The sequence below is a fragment of the Chiloscyllium plagiosum genome, unplaced genomic scaffold, assembly GCF_037043375.1.
Source record: "Chiloscyllium plagiosum isolate Xiang-an unplaced genomic scaffold, Cpla_swu_hap1 HiC_scaffold_16, whole genome shotgun sequence".
Lineage (NCBI taxonomy): Eukaryota > Metazoa > Chordata > Chondrichthyes > Orectolobiformes > Hemiscylliidae > Chiloscyllium > Chiloscyllium plagiosum.
The window spans coordinates 51692457-51704554 of record NW_028270154.1 but is presented as its reverse complement, the minus strand read 5'-3'; positions in this window follow the sequence as shown (position 1 = coordinate 51704554).

The window sequence follows — 12098 nt, the reverse complement described above, 5'->3', positions numbered from 1 at the left end:
AGACAAGTCACATTTTTCTTTTCGCCAGTGATCAGTTATCCTCTGTACGACTCGACTAGAACCAGGAGCGTGTTCAGGTTGCATGATGGGTGGGAGGAATCCCCCTTTATTTTCAAACAACATATTTAAGCTGTTCCCCTCACCTTCGTACATTGATGGTAGTCAGCAAAAAAACAAGAAAAAAAACCAACAAAGCCTGGTCCATAAAATTCTATATTATAGAAAAAACGGTAAAAAAAAACAACATTTAGAAAACGGTGTTTCTATATCAAGGTAGATGCCTCCGGAATGTGATCATGTTTGGGGCGCTTTAAATCCTTCCTACCCATTTCTCAAAGTTTCCGATTAATTAGAAAGTCGTAACTGCAGACAAACAGGAGATCATTTGAGAGGAGATTTGGAAAAGACAAGACAATACCGCACTGTGGCTATGGGGTGATGATAACGAGGGTGTGACAACACAGCAGAACAGAATGGAGGAGAAAGTGAGGACTGCTGATGCTGGAGGTCAGAGTCAAAGAGTGTGGTGCTGGACAAGCACAGCAGGTCAGGGAGCATTTGAGGAGCAGGAGAGTCAACGTTTCGAGCACCAGCCCTTAGTCAGGAATGAAGCTTGTGGCTCAAGGGCGCTGAGAGATAAATGGGAGAGGAGTGGGGCTGGGGGAAGATAGTTGGGAATGTGATAGGTAGATGAAGGTGGGGGTGAAGGTGAAAGGTGAGAGAGAAGGGTGGAGTGGACAGGTAGGAAGTAAGATGGACAGGTAGGACAGTTCAAGAGGGCGGTGCTGAGCTGGAAGGTTGGGACTGGGATAAAGTGGGGGGAGGGGAAATGAGGAAAGTGGTGAAATCCACAATGATCTCTTGTGGTTCTATGGCCCCATGGCAGAAGATGAGGTGTTCCTCCTCAAGGCGTCAGGTGGTTAGGGTTTAGCGATGGAGGAGGCCCAGGACTTGCATGTCCTTGGCAGAGTGAGTGGGGAGTTAAAGTGTTCGGCCACAGCGCAGTGGGGTTAAATGGATCTACTACACGGACATGTACTACAAACCCACCGACTCCCACAGCTACCTTGAATACACCTCCTCCCATCCTGCCTCCTGCAAAAATGCTATCCCTTATTCTCACTTCCTCCGGCTCCATACTTCTGCTCCCAGGAGGACCAATTCCACCATCGAACATCCCAGATGGCCTCTTTCTTCAAAGATCGCAATTTCCCCTTCCACGTGGTTGACAATGCCCTTCAGCGCATCTCTTCCATTTCCCGCAACTCCGTCCTTGAACCCCATCCCTCTTGAAATTCCCTTGCAACAAGGACAAACTCCCCTGCTCCTCACCTTCCACCCCACCAACCTCTGGATACATTGTATCATCCTCCGCTATTTCCACCACTTACAAACAGACCCCACCACGAGGGATATATTTCCCTCCCCACCCCTATCTGTGTTCTGGAGAGACCATTCCTCCCCACAACTCCCTTGATAGGTCCATGCTCCCCACCAACCCACCCTCCACTCTAGACACCTTCTCCTGCCACCACAAGAAATGCGAAAACATGCGACCATTCCACCTCCTTTTACTTCTGTCCAAAGTCCCAAAGCATCCTTTCACATCTGACAGAGATTTACCTGTACTTCCAAACACATCATCTACTGTGTCTGTTGCTCTCCATGTGGTCTCCTCTACATTGGGGAGACAGGATGCCAACTTGTGGAACATTTCAGAGAACATCTCTGGGACACATGCACTAAACAACACCACCGCTGGGTGACTGAACACTTTAACTTGCCCTCCCACTCGGCCAATGACATGCAAGTCCCGGGCCTCCTCTATTGCCAAACCCTAACTACCTGATGCCCTGGAGGAAGAACACTTCATCTTCCACCTTGGGTCCCTTGAACCACACAGGATCATTTCACCAGTTTCTCATTTCCCCTCCCCCCAGCTTATCCCAGATCCAACCTTCCAACTCGGCACCGCCCTCTTGAATTGTCCTACCTATCCATCTTCCTTCCCACCTATCCACTCCACCCTCCTCTCCGACCTATCACCTTCAGCCCCACCTTCACCTACTTATTGCATTCCCAACTTCCTTCCCCGCAGTCCTACCTTCCCCCCCCTCCCATTTATCTCTTAGCTCCCTTGGGCCACAAGTCTCATTCCTAACGAAGGGCTTATGCTTGAAATGTTGATTCTCCTGATCCTCGAAAGCTGCCTGACCGGCTGTGCTTTTCCAGCATCACAGTCAGCAGAGCAGAATGTACAGACATAAAAAGGCACTAGTTAACAGGGTTGAACTATGACCAGTCTTCAAAGTCCCAAGTCTCCAGAATAGAGTGGGTGTTCTGATGCCAGCCAGCGGAAGTCAGGGCCCAGGGTGCTGTTGAGGAGAAGGCTAACTGGGTTGGGCATGTTAGTGGAGAAGCCAGCAGGGAAAGGGATCATGTACAGGTCATTGGACCTTACAGCGGTGATCCATGATGTAGGAAGCCATTGATCTGGAACTCAATGCCTAAAAAGATGGTTAATGCAGGAATCCTCAAGACTTTTAAGAATTACCACAGCATACAAGGCCAACGGCCACGTGCTGGAAAAAAGAACTCAAATTTTTGAAGACGAGTGCAGATATGATGGGTCAGAAGGCCTCTTTCCATGCTTTAAAAACTCTTTGACTCTATTATATATGATAAGTGTAGACTAATAATTCAGAAGAGCAAAGAGAATAAGCATAAGTTGGAAGAGGATGATATTCAGTGGAATGAAAATGGTTCTACCTGTACCTCCACACATATCATCTATTGCATCCTCTGTACCCGATGTGGCCTCCTCTATATTGGGGAGACAGGCCGCCTACTTGCGGAGCGTTTCAGAGAACACCTCTGGGACACCCGGACCAACCAACCCAACCACCCTGTAGCTCAACATTTCAATTCCCCCTCCCACTCCACCAAGGATATGCAGGTCTTTGGACTCCTCCATCGTCAGACCACAGCGAAACGACGGTTGGAGGAAGAACGCCTCATCTTCCGGCTAGGAACCCTCCAACCACAAGGGATGAACTCGGATTTCACCAGTTTCCTCATTTCCCCTCCCCCCAGCCTGTCTCAGTCAAATCCATCAAATTCAGCACCGCCTCCCTAACCTGCAATCTTCTTCCCGACCTCTCCGCCCCCACCCCAATCTGTCCTATCACCCTCACCTTGACCTTTTTCCACCTATCACATTTCCGACGCCCCTCCTCCAAGTCCCTCCTCCCTATCTTTTATCTTAGCCTGCTGGACAAACTTTCCTCATTCCTGAAGAAGGGCTAATGCCCGAAACGTCGATTCTCCTGTTCCCTAGATGCTGCCTGACCTGCTGCGCTTCTCCAGCAACACATTTCCATCTCTGATCTCCAGCATCTGCAGACCTCATTTTCTCTAGCCAGCTGTGGCCAAGTGACCACAGACCCAAAGTTGGATATTCTAAATTGATCCTTAGCCAGAGAAATTGGGCCTGACAGCTATTTGCTGCTATTTGTTTTCTATCAGCTACAGAGAACAATGCATACTGAAGTCAAAGATGTCACAAAGGTTCAGGAGGAAACAGCTACAACCAGCCCGAGGGTTATGTATTGAGAAGTATTATAGAGTCATAGAGATCAGATTTTCTGGCACCGTGACATCCACCCAGTCCTGAGGACGTACACTTTACACCTCCCCAGCATGGCAATAATGAAGGGTATTGGTGCAATTCCATCGGATGCTTTGAATCTCCACTCATGAAGCCACTGGCTAAAGCGATGGAACATTCGGGGCAAGGGGAATAAAAGCACATACCTGGAAGCCATCCCCTCAGCAAAGACTTACAACAAGACTCATGGTGGAAGACAGTGAAGGAAATTAAGAATATCCAGGAGAAGATCCACCCTGACCTGCAGAACCCAACCCTGTGGAAGGCAGCCAGCTCTTCATTGGGGATGAAGGAGATTCAATCGATTCAACTCAAACGCATGATTCATTGAGGGTAATATCCTTTCTTTGATAGATAGAATGAGAGAAATAATAAATATTGTGGGAATTTTTGGAAATGTTTTTAATAAGAAACATTTTGCTAATGAAATTCAGTTGAACAGCAAATTCAATTCTGTGCCCCTTTATCCATCTCACCAACAGCATATGGGTAAAGTGTTTTTAATAAATAAACCGGTTGAAGTGTCCTAAGCATGGACAAAACAGAGTAAAATGAAACCCAAGACTGATAGGAAAATATTGCAATGGAGCAAGGGATGAGCTTTAAGAAGGAAATGCTGCACTATGGGGAGGTACATCTCAATAAGATGAAAGGTAATGGAACCAAAGGTTGGAAGGAAGATGGACAGGTAGGTCAGATCATCTTCCTTCCCACCTATCCGCTTCACCTATGACAATCATCTCCTACCTCCATCCGCCTATCACCATCCCACCAACCTTCCTCCCAGCCCCACCCCCATCTCCCTATGTATGTCTCAGCCCCTTCTCCCCTCCACCTTCCTAATAAATGGCTTATGCCCGAAATGTCAACTCACCTGCTCCTCAGATGCTACCTGACCTGCTGTGCTTTTCCAGTGTCACAATTTTTGACTCTGACTCTCCAGCATCTGCAGTCCTTACTTTCTCCTAGTAAACATAAAAGGGAACGAAACAAAATTCCACGGATATGAAAAATAGTAAGCAGGTAGTAAGAGATGGCGAGAATCCTTTTAGGGGAAAAGAGGGTCACATAGTTTTCAAGATGCAGTACAAGATTAAAATACCTTAATGGGTACTGTTGATAGAAGCATAAGACATAGAGGTGGTTGGTAGGATGAATATTGATAGGTAGAATGCACTGAAAGATGTGACTATGATCAAAGTGAATAGGTCACCTGGCCCAGATGACTTCCGTCCCAGATTATTAAATGAAGTGAAGGTAGAGATATAGCAGAAGGGTTTAGCATAATTTTCCAATCTTCCCAAAATGCAAAGAAGGTGCCAGAGAATTGGAGACTGGCAAATGTGACATGCTTATAAATGAAAGAGTGTGAGGCTAGTCCTACTAATAAGGTGATTGCACAGGTGAATGAATTTGAAATCCAGAGACATAGGCAATCTGCTGGAGACCTGGGCTTAAATCCCACCTTGGCAGATGGTTGGAATTATGAGTTTCAGAAGAAATCTCTCAAACTGGCATTAAATGTTTAATGTTTGGAGTCTTGTGGGGCAATCTTAGTGTCCCTACCACTGGTGTAGGTGACCAGAGGTCAGGTCTCATCTACTGTGGAAGTGTGTCAAAATATGTGTGAACAGTTTGATGAAACAATCGCATTAAATAACTGGTCATAGCAGTTATAGAGTAGTTAATGTATCATCAGTGGTTAGTCAGGTTTGAGAAATATTAATCAAGGAAAATATCAACAGTAGCTTGAAGAGATTTGAACTAATCAAGGAAAATGACTCCTGATTTATACAAGGCAGACAATGTTTGACTAAACTAATTGAATGTTTTTAATTAATAACAGAGAAGGTTAATAGATTATAAGACTATAAGAAATAAAAACAGGAGTAGGCAGTTCAGCCCTTTTAATCCAATCCAGTAGAATCATGACTAATCCAACATTCCTCATTTCCATTTTCCTCCAGTTTCCCAGCAGCTCTTGATTTCTCTATTAAGCAAGAATTTATTAGTATCAGCTTTAAATACACAAGGAATTGCTCCCCGTAGCCCTCTGTGACATGGAGTTCCAAGGACTCACAATCCTCTTAGAGAAGAAATTCCACCTCACCTCACTCCTAAACTGATATCCCCTTACTCTGAAACTATATCCTCTGGTCCTAGTCTCTCCCAAAAGAGGAAAAATTCTCTCAGCATTTACTCCATTCAGCCCTTTGAGAATCCTAAATGTTTCAATGAGATTACCTTTCATTCTTCTCAACTCCAGTGAGTAGAGTCCCAACCTGTTTGACTTCCCTACTCTTATGCTTCAACTCCCTTGAAATAAAGGTCAAAGTTTGATCAACCTTCCTGATTAACTGATGCATCTGTGAGCTAGCTTTCTGTATTTTGTGCAGAACTATCCCCAAGTCCCTTTGTATTTCAGCTTTCTGCGATTTTTCTCCATTTAATTAGCAATTTTTTTTTGTGCTCCTTTCCAAGCAACTTCACATTTCCCCAAATTATAATCCATTTGCCAACTTTTTGCCCAGTTACTTAACTTATCAATATCTCTCTATAAACCAAAGAAGCCAAAAAATGCTGGAGATCTCAACAGGTCAGGCAGCATCCATGGAGAGAAAGCAAGCTAACATTTCAAGTCTAGATAACTCTTCATCAGAGCTGAATTGAGTGTGGAGGGGGCAGCATTTATCAACATGGGGAGGGGGGTCGAGGTGGGGGTATAATTGGAGTGCTGGAGGAGAAAGGATGTTGATAGTTCAGGTTAAGTGATCAGAATGTGAGATAGACAGAACAATGATGAGTCTAACTGCCAGACTGGAAAGAACATACAGTCCCACAGCAGTGGGGGGACGGGAGACAGGACATGGTGACAGAGAATGCAACAAGCAAAGCTAAAATAAAGGGAAGGAATGGGTTCACAATTTGAAGGTCTTGAAGTTAATATTAAACCCAGAGGGTTGTAAAGTGCCTAGTTTGAAGATGACATGTTGTTCCTCCAGTTTTCACCATGATTCGCTGGAACATTGCATAATGTTGAGGACAGATAGTGGGCATGCTAGCAGGATGCTATGTTACAATGATTGGCTTTGCATGGATTGGAGGTGTTCTGCAAAGCGGTCACACAGTCTGTGTTTGATTTCTCTAATGTAGAGTAGACCACATTGGGTGCAGCGAACATAATACACAAGATTAGAAGAGGTACAAGTGAAATGTTGCTTCACCTGGAAAGACTGTTTAGGTCCTTGGATGGTGACCAAAGAGAAGGTGAAGGATATGTGTTGCACCTTCTGCAGTTACATGGGAAGGTGCTATAGAAATGGAGTTGGTGTTGGTGGTTGAGGAGTGGACTAGGGTGTCCTGAGGGAATGATCCCTATGAAATGCAGATAGGGAGAGTGAGGGGAAGATGTGTTTGGTGGTGCATTCTGTTGGAGTTGTCTGAAATGGTAGAGAATGATCCTTTGAGCTCAGAGGCTGGTGGGATGAAAAGTGAGAACAAGGGGGACCTGATCATACTGTTGTGAGTCATGGACCTGATCACACTGTTGTAATCTGTAAATTATTTGTATCCCTTTCTCTCCTTGCCTTTCCACCTATTTTTGTCTCATCTGCAATTTTGGTTGCACTACATTTGATGAAGGGAATGCAATGAGCATTGTCTGTATGACTTCTTTCAAAGCATTTGACAAAGCACACCTAAAAGGTTGGTTAACAAAATTGCGGTTCACAAAATAGAAGGGATTCTATCAGCTTGGAAAAGAAAATGAAAGTTATAGAAAATGATTATTTTTCAGACAAGTGAGTGGTAGACAATAATGTTCTCCAAGGGTTGTTTTGAAGACAATAGGTTTTTACATATAAATTACATGGAATACAGCATAAAATTTCAAAATTTGTTGATGGTATCAAACTTGGAGGAGTGATAAAAAAGAGAACATGACAGAAACCAATGCAAGCGAATTTAGATAAGCCAACAGAATTGGCAGATACGTGGCACATCAAATTTAGTATAGGGAAATATGAAGTGATGCATTTTGACGGAAGGGATGGAAAGAGGCAACAGGTGCAAGAAGTGTCCAAGGACAGAGGGACTTGAGGATATAAGTGCAAGGGTATTATTGGTGTCAGGATATATTGGGAGAATGATTAGCAAAGTATATGAGATCCTAGACTTCATAATGAAAGATATTGAGAGCAAAAAGCAAGGAAATTATGATGAACTTTTATAAAATCTTGTTTGACCACAACTGGAGTATTGTATCCAGTTCTTTCAGAAAAATGTGAGGGATCTTGAGAGGGTATTGAGGAGACTTACCAGAATGGCTCCAAGAAAGGGAATTTTTATCTACAGGATTCAGTTGCAGAAGCTGGGGCTGTTCTCTTTGGAAATTGAAAGGGAGATTTGATAGAAGTGTGGACAACGACTTCAGGTTTGGAAAAAGCAGGCAAAGAAAATCATTGCCATTGGCTGATGATAGGAGGGATAGATTTGAAGGGTGGAAGCTCACAGCCTCGGACAAGCAGCTGTCAGGCAGAGAATGCAGAATTGGGTATCATACTATTGATGCTATGCCTGGGTCATTAACCACCATTGTTAGCCTTTAACTGGGAAGGGGGGAAAGCTCAGTTGTCCCACCAATCTTTTGGGTATTCAGTGCCCACTTAGGAACTCTTCTGGATGCCATTGTTACCTTGCCATTGATAAAAGATATCTTAACCAAATATTAAGACTGCTTATTGACAGCTGAGAAAAGGGGCTATTTCACACAAGAGAAACACTCCCACAGTAGTTTCCGATGCATGTTTCACCTTTCCTTAACCCAATTCTTTGGTGACTAGCTCCATGGCAGCTCTATATTACAGATTGCCTATAGGCTCAGTCGTGGCAATATGTAAAACATCCATCATCCATCCCACTGATTTGCAGTACAGTGGAATGTCAGAGACCGAAAAAGTGAATGCAGTTCATATCACAGTCACAAAACCATTTAGAAAGGACTGTGTTCTTTCCTATTTAGGTTAAAAGAAGATGACCTCACACTTGCCTTTGAAAACAAGTATTTACTGCTACTTTAATCAACCATTTGATCTCGTGGATGTCTGTGCAATTTTATACTTATATTAACTAGGTTGAGATTGCCTTCAATATTGCAGAGTGTTGATGTCTTGCCATAGAAGACAACACAAGTTGAAAGCAAATCTTTCATATTCTGTGGAATGTTGCAGCAGCTCTCCAATAAAGTTTGCAGTACCTTATACAGTTACAAGTTCACATACAAGTTTATATTAAAAGCTGGGTTCCTAAAGTCTTGCTACCTTTTTCAGCTGAGCGTAGAGCTAAGCTCACTCCCCAGTGAGCTGGATCTATGAGAACCTCTCCTGCTCCTTTTCTTTCTGTGATTTCCCATGTCAAGAATCCTTCAATTTATAATCTATTTCATGCGGATTACAGATAATTGTGCTGGTGTTTGTAAGGGGTCAAGCAAATCCTTCTATCAGAAAATCAATCATAAATTTAATCTAATTACTTTATTGATAAGATTATACTTGTGGCATTGACAATCACATTTGAACAAGTCAAACAAGAGAAAAAGGATCTCGCCATCTCTAATTTGCTTTGAAATAGTTTCAGGGGTTATTTTAGGTCTACATCTAATCTGAAATACTCATCTCTGACTGTGCATTATTCCTTTGGCACTGTGCTGAAGTGACAACCTTAGTACCTTCTCAAGCACAGTGGTTAGCACTGCTGCCTCACAGCGCCAGAGACCCGGGTTCAATTCCCGACTCAGGTGACTGACTGTGTGGAGTTTGCACATTCTCCCCGTGTCTGCGTGGGTTTCCTCCAGGTGCTCCGGTTTCCTCCCACTGTCCAAAGATGTGCAGGTCAGGTGAATTGGCCATGCTAAATTGCCCGTAGTGTTAGATAAGGGGTAAATGTAGGGGTATGGGTGGGTTGCGCTTCGGCGGGCGGTGTGGACTTGTTGGGCCGAAGGGCCTGTTTCCACACTGTAAGAAATCTAATCTAAAAGTAAGGATTGACCTTCTGATAAAGGTCAACCTGATCCATGGCTGACAGTCTTTCATCTTAAACTGCCAAATAGCTTGTGTGACAAGCTAAGGAAGATGTTTCAATGTCAATATGTGAGTATAGATAACCAATCAGAAAAAATTGGCTGAGATCTGTTACATTTCAACCAATTTTCATCAGCGTTTGTATGGGAATAGCACTTAGCAGTTATGGTACTCGACTAGACAAGCTAAAGAATTCATAGTTCATATTCCTGCCAGGCTGGAATCAGAAAATCACTGTAAGTACTACTGTCATAAATATTGAATTCAGTTCATTAATATCCTTAAGAAAAGAAACTTAACTCACCTGGCATGACCTACATGTGACCAGTCCCGCACTTTATGGTTAACTCTTAACATCCTCAGGGGATCTAGAATTGGGTAACAAGTGTCTCAAGAAAAGAAGTATTTTGGTCCTAAATGAATTTGCCAATAGAATTAACCTCCAGTGATTCATATAACTCTGGTGTTAATGCTAATAGAATAGTTATAATACCTGCCCACATAATGTAAACATTTGTGTCTGTGCATATATAGTGCTTATGCAAAAGCCTTTATAGAATCAAGAGTAAAAAATGTTAAAAGAATTTAAAGGATATTTTAGTGTTTTCTTTCATTACTTAGTGAAGAAGTCTAGTACCATAATTGGGTGAGGAAATTCAATATATATGTGACCAAGTTTCAAAAGGTACCACATCAACATTCATCCATGCCTTTTGGAGGAAGGAGTGGAGGGGCCACAGAGGAATGCAAATTCTAGCTTCACCAGAAATAGATTGTTACCTAGCTGTTAATTTCCTCCTAATGATACAGAAATATCAACATGAACTCTGCATCAGTAGAAGGAAAAATGCAAAGCATGTGCAACCTGCCTCAAGAATACCTGCTTGTATTAAGTGCAACAGTGCCAATGGCAATAATCTGCAGAGCAAAATCTTATTAAACAAATTGGCAAAGTGTCAAATTCAGGCGTTTCGTAGATAGTTTCTCCCAGTAAATTATCTCATGCAATTCTCCATAGCTAACATCATTACATATGTAACACTTCTCTACAGCATCACTTTTGGCTTGTCTTGCACTCACTGGTGATTGAAGTACTTGACACTGCTAGGACCCTCCTGGCTGTCCACTGATGGTACCATATTTGAAGCCCAGCTGTGTGCTAGGTCAATTGCTGCCAGGCACGAATAGCCAATATCTCTACATGTAGTGGGAGGAAAACAAAAGAGGAAAGCTTCTGATGGCACACAGGTGACATGAATAACACTTTCATGGAAAGAGATTCTCATATTTGTATATTTTACCATTTTAATCTCCCACCTGTCTGATCAATTGATATTGTAACTACAGCTAGAAGAATGGAGCTACACAGACTACCCATCTTGGCATCATATCATGATAGATCTGTGCCTAAAGCAGTGCTACTCTTTTCCTAATGCTCAGTCTAACATAACATCACATTATTGCTCAGTGTTGAGAGTGGCTTACACCACTTGAAAGGAAAGGACAGTCCTGACTAATAAGTATCACACCTCTGACTGATCTCTGTGAAGCGCCCTGACTACTTATCATTAATCTGAGGTTATTGACTTGCTTGCTGAGCTGGTAACCTTGTTCACAGATGTTTCATTGCCATTCTAGTTAACATCATCAGTGCGTCTCCGGTGAAGTGTTGGTGTTCTGCCCTGCTTGCTATTTATGTGTCTAGGTCCTCTGGGTTGGTGGTGTCATTTCCGGTTTTGTTGCTGATTCTGTTTCTTAGTGGTTGGTATCTTGGGTCCAACTCTACATGTTTGTTAATGGAATTCTGGGTTGAGCACCAGCCTTTTAGGAATTCCGGTGCATGTTTCTGTTTGGCTTGTCCTAGGATGGATGCGTTGTCCCAGTCGAATTGGTGTCTTTCATTGTCCACGTGTATGGATACAAGTGATAGCTGGTCATGTCTCTTGGTGGCTAGTTGATGTTTGTGTCCCTTGGTGACTAATTTCCTTCCTGTAGTGCTTTTGGTAATCTTTACACCGTATTTCGTATGTGACATGATCCTGTTGGTTGTGGGTATGGGATCCTTTATATTTGTTAGTAGCTGTCATAGTTGGTTTATGGACTACCATCATACGCACAAGTAATCTGGTGGTCATTTCTGATATGTCCTTAATATATGGCAGTGTGGCCAGTGTGTCAGGATGTGCTGTGTCTTCCTGTTGTGGTCTGTTGTATAGGTATCGGTGGACTATGATTTTTGGGTACCCATTGTTTCTGAAGACATTGTGTAGGTGTTCTTTTTCAGCTCTGTGCTCCGGGGTGCTGCAGTGAGGTGTGGCTTGCTTGAACAATATTCTGCTGCAGCTCCACTTGTG